The 18290-nt window shown below is 36.5% G+C and overlaps 1 long non-coding RNA gene across 1 annotated transcript in view; it reads right to left on the reverse strand.

The window, feature by feature from the left end:
- Positions 1-381: 381 nt before the first annotated feature.
- Positions 382-18290, reverse strand: part of LOC106846919 (uncharacterized) — a 100875-nt gene continuing 82966 nt past the window's right edge. The window contains exons 3-5 of the long non-coding RNA XR_006522865.2: positions 3652-3851; positions 2732-2921; positions 382-2226 (exon numbers count right to left, since the gene is read on the reverse strand). This is a non-coding gene — a long non-coding RNA (uncharacterized lncRNA). The remainder of the gene's footprint in view (positions 2227-2731; positions 2922-3651; positions 3852-18290) is intronic.

An 18290-nucleotide genomic window follows, 5' to 3' on the forward strand; every position in this document is an offset into this window, starting at 1 on the left:
TCTGCCCCATAGCTCCAAAGTTAATATCCTAAATACCCAAATCTTCCTCCTGATAGGTACCATTGATAAAGCCACCTCTAATTGGCCTTCCAGGGATATAGGCAGATATCCCATGTCGACATCTACTATACATTTTTCCTAACAAAAAAATGTAAGCCTGGTGTTTCTAGAATCTTGACTACTAAGGAAGTTGTTGAGATGAGTGGACCTGTTCATTCTACAGCACATGGGAGGATATTTTTTCTCAATTGGGTATGTGAGGATTATTCGTGGCTTCTGACTACCATCTGATTGTTTATTTTATGTGTCTGGCATTTATGAGGAAATACTAGATAAATAATGAGGAAATACCACATAAATTATCACTCAATCAATCATTAATTCAATCAACAAATATTTATTAACTGCTTTCTACTACTAGATACTGGAATCGGTACTAAGTATACACCCCATCTCGATCCATCGATCTTAAGCAACAAGGTTATACATTTCACAACCATGATTATACTGCAAATAATATGATAGCATCACCTTAAAATGCCACAAATACTCCCCCTCACATTTAACCATATAAATACCCTTCTCTTCTCACAAAGCTTACCAAAGAAGAATATATGTTGTCCAGAATATAATGGTATCAATATAGTTCAAATAATACAATGACATCAATATAAAATGCTAATGATATTCTCCTTCACATTTAACAATACAACCCCTCACCCCAGGAAGCTCACTTGAAAGGTTATACATGTTATACTCTAAAGGAGCATTATCAAAACCAAGCAACATAAAATGTCAACTATCCTTCACTTTGTAACATTTAAAACTACTAGCCCCCTTCTATCAATTCAACCATTTCTTCACAAATGAATTAAACTCCCAAAATATTTACAAAGAATCTTCCTTCTTCCCCCTTGCATTATCTTCTCAGTCTTCTCAGACCCAACTACAGTATTCAAAGTCCTAGCTGGAGCCAAGGTCTCTTCTTCAGTTGTAGACTGTAGTGCCCTCTGGTATAAGTAATGAGCCCTGCTACTATGTTATTCCAACCCCCGTCTCTCATGTGTCTTGTAATTTTCAAGTTTTCTGATCTGATACCAAGAATCTCCCTTCTAGCATCTACTGCTGCAGCAGATAACAACAAAAACATATTTCGAATACTGTATTTCTATACAAATCTCTTCCCACTGTCAAGTCAGGCTCTTAATCCTCCAGATAAAGTCCCAACATAGATAGAAGATGTTTTTATACAGCTTTCATTTAAAATGTTTAATCCCAGGGAGAATGATCTCATTCTCAAGAACTTGGTTTGATTCTGGGTCTCTTTAGCAATTGCACCCTGTGATTTCTTCCACTGAAAGTGACAAGGCACCTCCAAAGTCTTTCATGAGTTTCAGCTTTCTAAAGTTCAAAGAATAGCTATCAGAGCATATAAGAATATAACATCAGTCCCACCTTCATAAAAGCTCGTAAACAAAATAAAATTTCTGAACTAAATGTGATCCTTGAAGTGGCTAATACTCTAAAGGCCCATCTCTTATATAAGAGCATTTCCCAAGCAAAAGTGATATTCCTAGAGCTACATTTTTATTAGAAAAATAGTCCATAACAGAAACTTAATGTTATTTGGACAAAGGGGAGAGAGAAAGAACCAAAGAGAAAAAACAAGTGCCATTAAATTCATGACAGCTTCTCAGCTTCTACAAAGTTTTAATTTAAATCTTCCATTTAAAATTCACCACTCATTCAAAATACCTTCTCTCTTAAGAAGGGCACCTAAGAAACACTGAAACACTCCAGTATTTTAGAAAAATTTAGAAATTTGCAATATTGCCACCTCTCTTTTTAGGTTTTTCCTATGACCCCTACCCTACACACACTGCCTTTTAGTTTTCAGCTTACGTACTTAAATCTATTTTTCCACGGTGCCTGACATACTCTCCATTTTGGCCTGCAACGCACTCCTGCTTCCTGTGTTCCAGCCTTCTTTTATTCCGAATTAGGATATGTATACAGGGACCTGTTAGGGTCTTTCCCTACTCACTTCTTAGGCACGCTACTGGAGAATTAGCATTTATGGCAGTATGTAGAAGTAATGCTTGGTGTCCAGATGTTCTTGGGGCTTTGGTTTGCGAACAGTCCCTGGGCCAGTTGTTTGAATGTAGTGGCATGCTGACTGGCTGTTCCCCCTGGCAGATCTGATGAATGGCAGCTGGTCAGAAACACCTGGGTGGGACAAGCAAATATTACCAGATTGTAGTCAGAAACCATGAATAATTCTCACATGCCTAATTGAAAAAATATCCTCCCAAGTGCTGTAGGATAAACATGACCAGTCATCTCAACACCATCCTTAGTTGTCAAGATTCTAGAAACGCTAGCCTTTCAGACTGTCTTAGGAAACGTGTATACTAGATACTTTTGAATTTTATCATCTTCGTAATTTTTTTATAAGGAAGCCTTTCTATATAGATTTCCCACTTTTATTTTCTGAGGATGGAGTTAGACTGGCATTGAGGGTGTTGCAGGTGGTCTGTGGAAAGAAGAACTTATGAATACACATTGATCACCTCTAGCTCTCCTTTGTATCTGATAGTTAGCTTTTACTTTCCTATTTAGGTTAGTGCTATCCTCCATTTGTACAGTGTATCCAAGCTTCTAATTCATACTGTAGGGGATTTAGGGAAAAAAGGTGACCCAGACAGTTGGGTGAAAATAAAGAGAGTCTTACCTGAAATTATAGTGTGTAGCTCTCCAGTAGGAATACAAAACATCAGGTCTGAAGGAAGGTGCCAGATGAAGCCAGATATGCACATCCATAGTAACTGATCAAGCTTTTAAGCAGGCATGAGTTGAGGATCAAAAGCCAAGGTGTAAAGTCAAATGAGGTTCAGAGATGTTGGAAACAAGGAGCAGTAGGCCTAAGCAGAAGTGGTTCATATTATTCTCAAGAAAAGAGCATTTCACCTTCACCCACAGCTGACTTTTTGAAAATTAATAGTCTGTGTTTGCTTGGACAAGTTGGTCCAATGAAGAGGCTGAGTTGAGATAAACATGTGTCCTGAAGAAACCCTTCCCTAGGCAGAGCTTGGGTTTTTACAGGTTTACCCATAGAAAGCTCTAATGCACTATAATGCATTCCTGGGGTGGTAGAGGGTTTCCATGACTGCTTTTGTGATCTTGACCCCTTCAAGGGAGCCAAGTACCAAAATTGGCCATTGTCTCACCATGATTATGGCATCTTTTCCATAACTGAATGCTCCTTCTTAGGTTGGAGAAATTAGTAGGATATATGGTGGAAGGGCATACCAGCTGAAGCATAAAGCATAAAAACTGGAGTGAATGTTTATAAATTGGCATGGATATACAGTATAAAATTGTAGGGAGGAGAAACAAATGGGGTCTCCCATTCAGATATCCTTGCCCACGTCTTTGTATTGGTTAGAATACTCTTTATATGTCTCTCTATATACTGTCAAGATATTGGTGAAACTAGGAGATACAAGGAGGTAGCAAGATTGGCAATCAAAATTGCTCTGAAAGAGAATGTTCAGGGTGCAGAAGTGCAGTGAATTGTTATAAGGGAATATCACAATGGATACCCCAGTTGGATTATCATTAGGAGACATAGCAGCAGTCATATTCCAGTACCTTGTTTGGTACACATGATCTGGACATTAGTCTGCAGATGTTTGGCAGGATGATGTAGATACATGAGGCTTTCACCAGCAGGATTCTTATGTGCAATAAAAGCAAGGGATACAAACTAGGCACAGTAGTTAAGATCTGGCAGTTGTAGATCCCATAAAAGTAGAAGGTTTTCTTCAGGAATGAAGTATCCATGGCCTGTGCTGTAAAGGAGATGAAAGAATGCAATTTTCATGGATAAGGTAGCCATGGAGTTATATTCTTCTTGTGAACAAGATGGCCATTACTAAGACAGTGAAAAAGGTGAAAGACTCTTATTATCAAGGTAACCATGACTGATACATACAGAAGATGTAAGTCTTCTTTCATGACAAAAGTAGCCATAGGCCATTGCAAACTGAAAGTGAAAGATGTGAACAAAGTAGCCATGGTCAATGCTGACAAAGAAATAGAAGATTTGTTCATGAACCAAGTAGAAACACTGGTTGGAGCAGTAAAACAAATGGAAGATTTCTTTTTTGAAAAAAGTAGCTAGGTGGTGAGTACAAAGAAAATGATGAAAGATTTATTTTGTGAAGCTATGGTTGGTACAAATCGGGAAACCAAAGACATTTTATGATCCAAGTAGACATGACTAGCACAGACTAGAAAGCAAACCACATTCAGGCTGATATAATAAAATACCACAGATTGGGTTGCTTATAAACAACAGAAATACAGTTCTGGAGGCTGGAAAGTCCAAGATCAAGTCACTGGCAGATTTGGTGTCTGCTGAGGACCCACTTCCTGGTTCATAGCTAGCTGTCTTTTTGCTATAATCTCACATGGCAGAAGGGGCTGAGGAGTGATGTGGGGTCTCTTTTATAAGGGTACTAATCCCCATTCATGAGGTCTCCACCTTCATCATTTAAGAACCCCCAAGAGCCCCACCTCCTAATACCATCACCTTCAGGGTTAGGATTTCAACATATGAATTTTGGGGGGACACAAACATTCAGACCATAGCACACATCTTTTGTGAACAAAGCATTACCAATGATGTTGAGAAAGAGGTGAAAGTCTCCTTTCCTAAATAAAATAGCCATGGCCAAAACAAGGAGCAACAGGGAAGACTTTCTAAAAAAAAATGTATTCATGGTCATTATAGGCATGGGAGGTTGAGCAATTATTCACGAACAAAGCACTTGTGGCTGGAGCTCTTTATATAGTTTTTATTGTTGATTTTCAATAATATATAATGTACAAAAATAGTACTAGCCAACACTTCAAGTACTTTAGTTTTAGGTGTTTTATATACATTATTGTATTTAATCTTGAAAAAAACAAGGAAGTAGGTATTACTGCTACTGTTATCCCCATCTTACAGATGAGAAAACTGAGGTGTGAGGTAACTAAATTAATTGCTCAAGGTTATACAGTTGGTAAGTGATGGAGCCATACTTCAAATCCAAGCAGTATAACTGTAAACATTCTACTCCTAATCACTTTATGATACCTTCTCTACAGGAAAGTTGGAGACTTATTTAGTGAAAAAACTAGCCATGGCGAGTTCAAAGAGGGAAAGAGGAGACTACTTTTCATAACAAAGTAGCTATGACTGAAGCATGTCAGGAGGTTGAAGACTTCTTTCATGAATACTGGAGCCATGATTGGGGCAGACAAGGAAGTGGGAATATGTATGTGGGGGATGGGTGTGTGAGGTGGGAAAGAAGGGAGAATTTGTCTCAGCAAGGTCATAAAGATGGAATACTTTTTCCTAAATAAGGTAGTTATGTCCTTTGCAGGCATGAGAAGAAGAGTCCTTTAATCAATAAATTTGCTGTGGCTGGTGAAGATCGAGAGGTTGGAGATAGAAGATGTGTTTACTAAGTATGTTGTCTATATATATTGCAAAAGAAATATGAAAGATTTACTTCATGAACAAGGTGGTCAGCTATGACAAGTTTAAATTGGGAATTAGAAGACCTTGAATGAGCGAAGTAGCCATAGCTAGGCAGATATGAGGGATGGAAGACTACTCTTTTGGACAAGTGACCATTGCTGATACAAATGAAGATGTTGGAAAATTTTCTTTAAGAATGAGGTAACCTTGTCTAATTTATAGAACAAAACAATCATTGCTGAGATGCTCAGAGACTAGGAAGACTTGCTTCATTATTTTAAAAAAAGAAAAAGAAAAGAAATTTATTCCCAGTCCAGGACATAATGATATAAGACTTTTCATTAATAAAGTAACCATAGATGAAGCAGGCAGGGATGAAAGGTAGAAGACTAGTCACGAACAAAATAGTCACTATTGTGACAGCCAACAAGATGAAATAAATTTTGTTAAGTTGCTATAACCAGAACATATAAGGAAATGGAAGACTTTCATCAATAAGGTAGGCATCTCCAAGGTAAATGGGGCAGTGGGATGATAAGATTTATAAATAACATCCCTGCAAGCACTGCACAAAAAAGATGAAAATTTTCCTGTAAGACCTTTCTCTTTTTCTGAACAAAGCAGCCCTGTTCAATGAAAATTGGCTGATGAAAAATTTCTCTCTTGAATCAGGTTGTCATTGACAGGGTAAATTAAAAAAGTCAAAAGCTTATAAATAAAGCACCTGTAGCATTTGAGGCTAGGGAAATAGAATGATTCTTTAATTAAAAGAGGAGGGGCTTGCCTTGGTCAATCCAGACATAGAAGTAGAATAAATACTCAAAGAAACAGTGGTAAAAATGTTCCAATTTTAGCAAAATCATAAGGCTACAGATAAAAGAAGCTGAATGAACCCAAAGAAATCTATGCTGAGATACATCATAATCAAGCTCATAAAAACTAAAGAAAAAAAACCTTGACACATTTGTCAGAATGGCTATTATCAAAAAGAAATAAATAACAAGTGTTGGTGAGGATGTGGATAAAAGGAAACCCTTATAAACTTAGTGGGAACATAATTTAGTGCAGCCACAATGGAAAACAGTATGAAGGTCCCTCAAAAGACCAAAAATACAGGCCAACCCAGTTGCCAAGTGGTTAAAGTTCTACATGGTCCACTTTGGTAGCCCAAGTTTGCAGGTTTGGATCCCAGGTGCAGACCTATTCCACTCATCAGCCATGTTGTGGAGGCATCCCACATACAAAGAAGAGGAGGATTGGCACAAATGTTAGCTCAGGGCTAATCTTCCTCAAGCAAAAAAAGAAAAATAGGAAGATTGACAACAGATGTTAGCTTAGGGTGAATCTTCCTCACCAAAAAAAAATAATCAAAAATAGAACTACCATATAATCCAGCAATTCTACTTCTGAATATTTATCCAAAGAAAATGAAAACACTAACTAAAAAACATATATGTACCCTTATGTTTATTGTAGCATTATTTAAAATAGCCAAAATATCAAAGCAACCTATGTCCATTGCACTCTTGGTGGAATGTAAATTGGTACACTTGCAATGGAAAACAGTATGGAGGTACCTCAAAAAAACTGAAAATAGAACTACCATATGATCCAGGAATCTCATTTCTAGGCATATACCTAAAGGAAATGCAATCACTATCTGGAAGAGATATCTGCATTCCCATGTTCTTTGCAGCATTATTCATAACACCCAAGATGTGGAAATAACATATATTCATTGATAGATGAATTGATAAAGAAGATGTGGTGTGTATATATATATATATATATATATACACATATACATACATATATACACGATGGAATATTACTCAGCCATGAAAAAGAATGAAATATTGCCATTTGTGACAACATGGATGGTCCTATAGAGTATTATGCTAAGTGAAATAAGTCAGACAGAGAAAGACAAATACCATATGATTACGCTTATATGTGGAATCTAAAAAACAAAATAAATGACAAGCAAAACAAAACAGAAACAAACTCATAGATACAAAGGACAAACTTGTGCTTTCCAGAAGGGAGAGGGGTGGGAGGATGAGCAAAATAGGTGAAAGCAGTTAAGAGGTACAAACTTCCTGTTATGAAATAAATGTCATGAGATGTAATATACAGCATAAGGAATATTGTCAATAATATTGTAATAACTTTGTATGGTGACAGATAGTTACTAGACTTGTCATGGTGATCATTTTGCAATGTATATGAATGTTGAATCACTAAGTTGTATATGTGAAACTAATAATATTGTGTGTCAACTATGCTTCAATTAATAAAAAAGAAAAAGTCTTGACAACAGTGAGAAAAATGACCCTTTACCTCTGGAAAAACAGCAATTCGAATGACAGCTGGTTTTTAATCAGAAATTATGTGGCCCAGGAGGAAATGGTACAACATTTTTTAAGTGCTGAAAGAAAAGAACTGTCAACCCTACTCTGCATCCAGGTAAATATTCTTTAAAAATAAAGGGGAATGTAATTCTCATGAAGTGCTGTTGCAAGGTAATATCGATTTGGGTATTCACATAAAAATATTACTTAACAAGTAAAGAAGAATACTAAAGAGTTTTCCTTTACAATTATTTCATTGCTGGTGAGGCTGCATATATATTTTGGGTTTCTTTGCCTTTTCCTTTCTCTATTGAAAATTGACTGTGAAAGTTCTTTGCACAGTTTGTATACTGGAGTCTGAGTGTTTATTCTTGTTTTTGATTGCATACTTTCAAACAAAAATTGAAGTCTTTTTCACCAAAAAAGAAGGGTAAATACATTCTCAGAAGAAAAACTAAGAAAATTTATTGCCAACAGACCAAACCTAAAAGAATGGCTAAAGAAAGTTCTCTAAACAGAAAAGAAATAATAATATGCTTCAATGAGCAATATGATGATGCTTAAAAGTAAAAAAATAGAAAGTTTTAGTAAAGAAAATGAAAATCTCAATAAAGAAAAGATATAATGAAGAATCAAATAAAAATTTTAGAATTTGAAATATAAGAAAGTAAGAAAAACAATAAAAAGAGTAATAATATGAGTAAATACAACAGACTTTCCTTCTCTCCCTGAGTTTTATAAATTATGTTTAACACTTGAAGCAAAATATTAAAATGACATTTTCTGATGTGATCCTCACTGAATTCAGAGGAAACATTTAAGATAATTATATCATAAATGAGGAAGGATAAAAGGCTATAAAGGGAGGTAAGATTTCTATGTTTCACTAGGACTGGTAAAATGTTGACACAAGTAGACTGTGGTAAGTTGGGTATATATAATGTACTAACAAAGAACAACCACTAAGAGATACACACAAAAACACCATAGAAAAATAAAAATGGAATTCTAAAGATATGTTCAAGTAATCCACACTATGGCATAAAAAAAGAAAACAGAAACAAAAACCAATAATAAAATGGTAGACTTAGGCCCTAGCATTTTAATAATTATACTACATGCAAATGGTCTCAATACACCAATTAAAAACTAGAGATTGGAAGTGACATCAGGAAAATGGCAAGTGGACAACTTCAAACTCCTGTATCTCCATAGAAACATCAACTCCCCAAAAAATCAAGAAACTAACTGTCAGAACTCTGGATACCAAAGGTTTACAGTAACCAAGTAAATGCTTAATCAAGAAAAAGCCAACTTCAAAAAGGCAAGAAAGTTTTGTACGTTTTTTACTTTCTCTTGCCTCCCCTCCAGCTTGGCACTAGTCTTGAAAATGGGAGCCCATATTCCTAGTGTGAGACCTTGGTCTTCTGTTCCAGAGGGAGCTAAGTAGAAATGATTTGCAAATTATTGTGTTTTTCTGTTCTAAACTGCTTGGAGACTACATGGAGGACTGACACAAGGCACTTGACTCTGTGTTGCCCAACTGGAAACCCACTTATGGTGAAAAAGTGTCAGGCATTGCTCAAAAAACATTTTAAGGCTACTGAAAAACCCAGAGCAGCCTGGAGCAAAAGATTACAGTTGAGAAATACAATAGACCTCCTATAACTACAGGGAAAGCCATGGAGGAAGTTTATTTGGGAAATTCGGGCATTAAAAAGGGCAAGCAAAAGCACCAGGACAGTATGCATGCTCAGAAAAGACCTGAGAAGAAGACCCTAAGCTTTCATCACTGGATGATCTGTATGTTCAATGGAATAAGGAAGTGAGGGATGAGATAGCATTTTAAATGGCCTAGCTAAGTATTAGAGGAGTCCCCCAGCACAAAACTAATCTACACAGACTGAGAAAAGTGTTTCTTTTATTAAGCTACTGGAGTTCAAGTAAAATTCAGCTACAACATGCATTGAACACAAGCTAAGCTTTCAACAACCAAGAACGGCATGCCCTAGGGAAAGTGGAGAATCTGAATTCAAGAGTTACCATGTTATAATATTCAAATATCCCATATTCAATAAAAAATTACAAAGAATGCAGAGAAACAGAAAAGTATGGCCAATTTGAAGGAAAAATTAATTGAAATAAACTGTCCCTGACGAAGCCCAGGCATTGAACTTACTAGAAAAATATTTTAAATTAACTGTCTTAAATATACGCAAGAGGCTAAAGGAAAGCAGACACAAAGAACTAAAGTAAACCAGCAAGATGATATATGAACAAAATGAGAATATCAACGAAGAGATTTAAATTATAGAAATGAAGCAAATAGAAATTCTGGAGCCAAAAAGTACAATAACAGAAATGATTTATTCAGTAGAGGAGATCAACAAAAGATTTGAGCAGAAAGACAAAAATCAGAAAACTTAAATATAGGATAATTAAAATTATTCTAAGAATAAAGGAAAAAAGAAGAAAGTGAACAGAGGCTAATAAACTTGTGGGAGAGCATCGAGCAAACCAATATATACATTATGGCAATTATAAAGGAAGAAAGAGAAAACAGGACAGAACAATTATATGAAGAAATCATAGTCAAAAACTCCCAAATTTTATGAAAGATATGAATCAACACACCCAAGAAGCTTAAAAAACTTCCAGCAGGAAACACTCAAAGAAATCCACAAGACATGTAATAATCAAATTGTCAAAAGACAAAAACAAATATAGAATCTTGAAAGCAGGAAGAGTGAAGTGACTTATCACATAAAAGGGATGCTAATAAGACTAACAGCTTATTTCTTATCAGAAACCATGACGGCCAGAAGACAGCTTAATCACATATCTAAAGTGCTGAAGGAAAAAAATTGTAAACCAATGTTATAGACTGAATTGTATCCCCTAAAATTCACATGTTTAAGCTCTAAGTCCCAATGTGACTGTATTTGGAGATAGAACCTTTAAGCTTGTAATTAAAGTCAAATAAAATCTTAGGGTGCCCCTAATCCAATAGGATTGGTGTCCTTATGAGAAGGGACACAAAGAGTGTGCACACACAGAGAAAAGGCCATGTGAGGACACAAGAAGACAGTCATCTACAAGCCAAAGAGAGGAACTTAATGAGAAATCAACCCTGCGGGCACCTTGATCTTATACTTCCAGCTTCCAGAACTGTGACTGTGAGAAAATAAATTTATGTTGTGTAAGCCACCTAGTCTATAGAATTTTGTTATGGCAGCCCTAGTAGTCTAATACAGCCAAGAGTCCTATACGCAACAAAACTATCTTCAAGAATGAAGAAGAAATTATGACATTCCCAGGTAAAAAAAAAAAAAAAAAAAGCAGGAGCCAGCCCCATGGCCAAGTGGTTAAAGTTCTGCACACTCCACTTTGGTGGCCCAGGTTTACAGTTTTGGATCATGAGTGAGGATCTACTCCACTCACCAGCCATGCTGTGGAGGCATCTCACATACAAAGTAGAGGAAGATTGGCAACAGATGTTAGCTCAGAGGAAATCTTCCTCACACACACAAAAAACAGCTAAGGGACTTTATTACTAGTAGACCTGCCCTACAAGAAATACTAAAGGGAGTCCTTCAGGCTAAAATGAAAGGACACTACACAGTAACTCAGTCATCTGGGTGAATAAAGAACACTGGTAAAGGCAACTATGTAGGTAAGTATTAAAGCTTGTATTATTGTATTTTTGGTTGGTGACTCTACTTTTTTCCCTATTTGATATAAAAGGCAAATTCATAAAATAATAATCATAAGTCTATGTTACCAGGCACACAACATATAAATATGTGATTTTAACAATATAAAATTGTAGGTACAAAGATACATAAAAGCATGTTTGTATACTATTGAAACTAAGTTGGTATTACTCAAACTAGGTTTTTGTAAGTTTAAGATGTTAATCATAATCCCTGAAAGAGAAACCAAGAAAATAACTAAAAATTACTCAGAAAAGGGGAAAAGGGAATAAAAATGGTACACCACAAAAAAAGTCAAGTAAATACCCCCAAAAGGCAGTAATGGAGGAATTGGAGAGCAAAAAGCATATAAGATATTCAGAAAATAATACCTAAAAAGAAGTCCTTCATGTAATTACATTAAATGCAAATAAATTAAACTCCAAAATTAAAAGGCAGAGATTGGCAGAGGGATTTTTGAAAATGACCTATTGATATGCTGTCCACAAGAGACTCATTTTTAATACAAAGACACAAAGAGGGTGAAGGTAAAAGGATGTAAAATGATATTCCATGCAAATAGTAACCAAATAAGAACTAAAGTGGCTATGTTATGATCAGAAAAAAAATAGATTTTAAGTCAAAAAAGGTTATAGGAGACAAAGAAGGACATTATATATTGATAAAAAGTTTGATCCATCAAGAAGATATAATGACAGTGGCATCATCATTATGGTGGCACAAGACATCCCATTTGTCTCTTCCCTTCAATCTGCAATAAGTAAAACTTCCAAAATTCAACAAAGGCTACATTACCCAACACATCAGGACATAAGACAGATCCACATATTGGTACATACAAAGGTGGGTGGATGAGAGCACATAGAGGAGGTAAACTAGGGGGACAGGAGAGGTGGTGCCCATGATCCTGGCTGCTCAGCTGGTGCAGCTAAGTCAGCTGTTCTTAGCCCAGAGAACCTGGTAGAAGCATCAGAGGCACACACACAACTCTGGCCTCCCAGCCACTGTGATGCCTATGGACGCAAGGAGCAGGGTACCAACAGAGGTAGAACCCTGCTATCCAAACCCCTTAACCATGGCTCAGAGCCCAATAATAGCAGCAAAGGCATGCACACAACTCTGGCCTCCCAGCCACAGGAATGCCTGCAGCCACAGGGAATAGAACAACAGTAGAGGCAGAGCCCCATAATCCTGAACTCCTAGCTGTAGCTCAGAGCCCATTAGAAGCAGTCTAGGTGCATGCATGACTGGCCTCCCAACCACAGTGGTGCCTGCAGACACAGGAAACTGGACACCAGCAGAGGCAGAGCCTCACAATCTCAACCCCCCAGCCACAGGTCAGAACCTAGTAGCAGCAGCAGAGGCACACACACAACTCTGGGATCGCAACCACAGCAGTGCCTGCAGCTGCAGGGAACCAGGCAACAGGGGAGGTAGAGCCCCATAATCCCAACCCGTTGGCGATGTCCCAGAACCAGGTAGCAGCAGGAGAGGCATGTACAAACCTCTGGCCTTCTGACTGCAGCAGCACTTGAAGCCACAAAGAATCAGACAACACCTGAGGTGGTGCCCTATGAACTCAGTGTCCTCCCTCTTCCCTCACCACAGTGGTAGTGCTTGTGACCCAGGTATCCTAGATGCAGTGGAGGCATCCCCATTCCTGTGCTCTCAGCAGTGAAGTTAGTGACCATAGTGACACCAGCAACAGCAAAGCATCAGTGGCCCCCAGAGGCACTGGCAGCAATTATGAGGGTACCAGTGACACCCCTAATAGAGGCAGTGGAGAATGGAAAGCGCTGATCCTCAAATATAACCAGAGGCATATCAGGTAAAAGAGACTGGTGCTATAGTACCACCTACTGAAAATCAAAAGAAAGGTCCCTGATCACCAACTGCTTGAATAGTTCGAACCAAAGCAAACAAAGCTATACTTCAATAAGAAAAGTGTTTGCTACAACAAATGCACTGGCAGAAGAATAACTCATCAAACACCACAAAAAGCCATGTAACACGGCAGAACAAAAAGAAAACAACAATTCTTCATAAACCAGACATAAAGTCATAGAAGAATGTGATTTGAAGAATGTAACTGACAAAGAATTCAAAATAGCTGTAATGAAGAAACTCAACGAGCTACAAGAAAACTCAGAAAGGCAGTTAAATGAGCTCAGGAATGAAATTAACGAACAGAAGGAATACTTTGCCAAAGCAATTGAAAGTCTAAAAAATAAAATTCTGGATCTGAAGAACTCAATAAATAAGATGAAGTATATATTTGAAAGCATTGGAAGTAGACCAGACCATATAGAAGAGAGAATTAGTGAGCACAAAGATAGAAATCTAGAAACGATGCAACTATAAGAGAGAGAACTGTGATTTTTTTTTAATGCAAAAATTCTATGAGAACAACCTGACTCCATTAGAAAGAGCAACATAAGTATAATGGGTACCCTAGAAGGAGAAGAGAGAGAGAAGGGAGCAGAGAGTTTATCTGAAGAACTAATAGTTGAGAACTTCCCAAACCTGGGGAAGGAATCTGATATACAAATCCATGAAGCAAATAGAACACCGAATCATCTCAATATAAAAAGACCTTCTCCAAGACACATGATAATAAAACTGTGAATGTCATTGACAAAGAAAGAAGATTAAAGACAGCCAGGAGGGGAAACAATGATCTACAAGGGAACTCCATTAGGCTATAAGTAGATTTCTCAGCAGAAACTCTCTAGGCCAGGAGAGAGTAGAATGATATATTCAAAATATTGAAAGCTAAAACTGTTCCCAAGAATACTTTATCCAGCAAAGTTATCCCTCAGATATGAAGAAGAAACAAAGGCTCTCTCAGACAAACAAAAGCTGAGGGAGTTCATAGCCAGTAGGCTTGCCCTACAAGAAATGTTGAAAGAAGCTCTCTTACCTGAAACAAAAAGGCAAAGGTAAACAAAACCTTGAGCAAAGTGATAAATAGATAGACAAAAAAAATTGCAACTCTATATAAGAATAGGTTGGTAAACAATAATAACACAAAAGTTAAAGGGAAAGAAAGCATTAAAAAAACAATAACCACTTCAATTTGGTAACAAACTCACAACATAAAAAGGGACAATTTGCAACAACAAAAACATAAAAGAAGAAGAGAAAAAGAAGAGAACCTGTACAGGCAAAAGAAAATAAGATGCTATCAGCAGAAAAAGGACTATCTTATCATCTATTAGATCTTTTATACAAACTTCGTGATAACCACAAAACAAAAAATTAGAACAGAGACATGAGACAAAAAAAGAGGAAACTGAGAAAAACATCACAGAAAACCACCAAACTGAAATGTCAGACAGAAACAAGAAAAAGAAACAATGGAAATAGAGAGCAACCAGAAAACAAAAGACAAAATGGCAGGACTGAGTCCTAATATATCAATAATCACCCTAAATGTAAATAGGTTGAATTCATGAATCAAAAGACACAGAGTGGCAGGATGGATTAGAAAAGAAGACCAAACAATATACTGCCTCCAGGAGACCAATCTCAGCTCTAAAGACAAACATAAGCTCAAAGTGAAGGGGTGAAAGATGATTCTTCAAGCAAGTAGCAACCAAATTAAAGTCAGACAAAATAGACTTCAAGCCAAAAAAGATAACAGGAGACAAAGATGGATTTATATAATGATAAAGGGAAGAACCCATCAACAAGACATACATTTATGAATATATATGCACCTAACATAGGCGAACCAAAATACATAAAGCAATTATTAACAGATATAAAGGTAGAAACTGACAGCAACGCAATAATAATAGGTAGGAGACTTTAATATCCCATTGATATCAATGGATAGTTCATCTAGACAGAAAGTCAACAAGGAAATATTGGCCTTAAAGGAAACATTATACCAGATGGACTTAATAGATTTATAGAGAGAACATTCCATCCAAAGGCAGCAGAACATACCTTCTTCCCAAGCAAAACAAATTAGGAAGCAAAACAAGTCTCACTAAATTTAAGAAGATTGAAATCATATCAAGCATCTTTTACAACCACAGTGGTATGAAACTAGAAATCAACTATAAGAAGAAAGCTGGAGAGGGCCAGCTAAGTGACACAGTGGTTAAGTTTACACTCTGCTTCAGTGGCTTAAGTTTCACAGGTTCGGATCCTGGATGCAGACCTATGCACCACTCATCAATCCATGCTATGGCAGCATCCCACATACAAAATAGAGGAAGATTTCCACAGATATTAGCTCAGCAACAATCTTCCTCAAGCAAAAAAAGAGGAAGATTGGCAATAGATGTTAGCTCAGGGCCAATCTTCTTCACCAAAAAATAAACAAACAAATAAATAAATAAATAAAAGGTGCCTCAGGAAAAGCAAAGCAGGAACTTGTGGTGGAATCCTAAGCTCAGGTCCTTAGCTCAATGTCAACTTTGGATGTGGGCAGGGTTGTCATACTGTAAAATACCTAGACAGCAAGAAGATTTAATATCTATCCTTCTCAAATGCTTCCAAAAAATTGAATAGAAGCAGATGCTTCATAACTCATTTTACGAGGCCAATGTTACCCTGATAACAAAACCAGAAAAGGAAAACACACAAAAAATAAATTACAGGCAAATATCACTGATGAACACAGATGTAAAAATCCTCAACAAAATATTAGCAAACCAAATACAACAATGCACAGAAAGATCATATACCACGGTCAGGTGGGAGTTATTAGAGTGATGCAAGAATGGTTCAGCTTCAGAAAATCAAACAATGTGATATACCACATTGACAAAATGAAGGATAAAAATCATATGATCATCTCAATAGATGCAGAGGAAGCATTTGACAAGATCCAATATTCACTTGTGACTTTAAAAACTCTCAATAAAATGGGTATAGAAGAAAATTACCTCAACATAATAAAGGCCATATATGACAAACCCACACATAACATCATATTCAATGGTGAAAACTGAAAGCTATTTCTCTAAGAACAGGAAAAAAGCAAGGATGCCCACTCCCATGACTCTTATTCAATATAGTATTGGACATTCTAGTCATAGCAATTAGGCAAGGAAAAGAAAAGTTATCCAAATTGGAAATGAAGAAGTGAAACTATCACTATTTGCAGATGACATGATGTTATATATAGAAAACCCTAAAGAATCCGCCAAAAACTATTAGAAAAAATAAACAAATATGGTAAAGTTGCAGGGTACAAAATCAATAAACAAAAATCAGTTGCATTTCTATACACTAACAATAGACTAGCAGAAAGAGAAATCAAGAAAACAATCCCATTTACAACCACAACAAAAGGAATAAAATACCTAGGAATAAATTTAACCAAGAAGGGGAAAGATTTGTACACTAAAAACTATAATAAATTGTTGAAAGAAATTGAAGAAGACACAAAGAAATGGAAAGATATTCCATGCTTGTGAATTGGAAGAAATAACATAGTTAAAATGTCCATAGTACCCAAAGATATCTACAAATTCAATGCGATCCCTATCAACATACCAGTGACATTTTTCATGGAAACAGAACAAAGAATCCTAAATTTTATATGGAACAACAAAAGACCCCAAATAGCCAAAGCAATCATGAGGAAAAAAGAAGAAAGCTGCAGGTATCACACTCCCTGATTTCAAAGTATACTACAAAGCTATAGTAATCAAAACGACATGGTACCGGAAGAAAAACAGACACACAGATCAATGTAATAGAATTGAGACTCCAGAAATAAACCCACAGATATATGGGCAGCTAATTTTCAACAGAAGAGTCAGGAAACAACAATGGAGAAAGGAAAGTCTCTTCAATAAATGGTATAGGAGAAACTGGACAGCCAGGAGCAAACGAATGAAACTCACCCACTATCTCATGCTATACACAAAAATTAATTAAAAATGGATTAATGAATTGACTGTAAGACCTGGAACCATAAAACTCCTAGAAGAAAGCATAGGCAGTACACTCTTGGATATCAGTCGTAGCAGTGTATTTATGAATATATCTCCTTAGGCAAGGGAAACAAAAGTAAAATTAAACAAATGGGACTACATCAAACTAAAAAGTTTCTGCACAGCAAAGAAAACCATGAACAAAATAAAAAGCCAACCTACCAATTGGGAGAATATATTTGCAAATCATACATCAGATAAGGAGTTAAGATGAAAAATATACAATGAACTCATACAACTAAACAACAACAACAAACAACCCAATTAAAAATGGGCAAAGGATCTGAACAGATATTTTTCAAAGGAGATATACAGATAGCAAATAGGCACACAAAAAGAGGTTCAACATCACTAAGTATTAGAGAAATGTAAATCAAAACCACCATGAGATATCACCTCATGCCAGTCAGAATGGCTATTACTAAAAAGACAAGAAATAACAATTGTGGGAGAAGATGTGGAGAAAAGGGAACACTCGTACACTGATGGTGAGACTGTAAATTGGTGCAGCCTCTTTGGAAAATAGTATGGAGATTCCTCAAAAAATAAGATTAGAACTACCATATCATCCAGCTATGCCACTTCTATGCACTACTATGTTCATTGCAGCATTATTTACAATCTTCAAGACATGGAAACAACCTAACTGCCCATTGATAGATGAATGGATAAAGAAGGGGTGGTATACATATATACAATGGAATACTACTCAGCCATGAAAAGACAAAATCTTGCCATTTGC

Source organism: Equus asinus, chromosome X (assembly GCF_041296235.1).
Source record: "Equus asinus isolate D_3611 breed Donkey chromosome X, EquAss-T2T_v2, whole genome shotgun sequence".
In the NCBI taxonomy this organism is placed as follows: domain Eukaryota; kingdom Metazoa; phylum Chordata; class Mammalia; order Perissodactyla; family Equidae; genus Equus; species Equus asinus.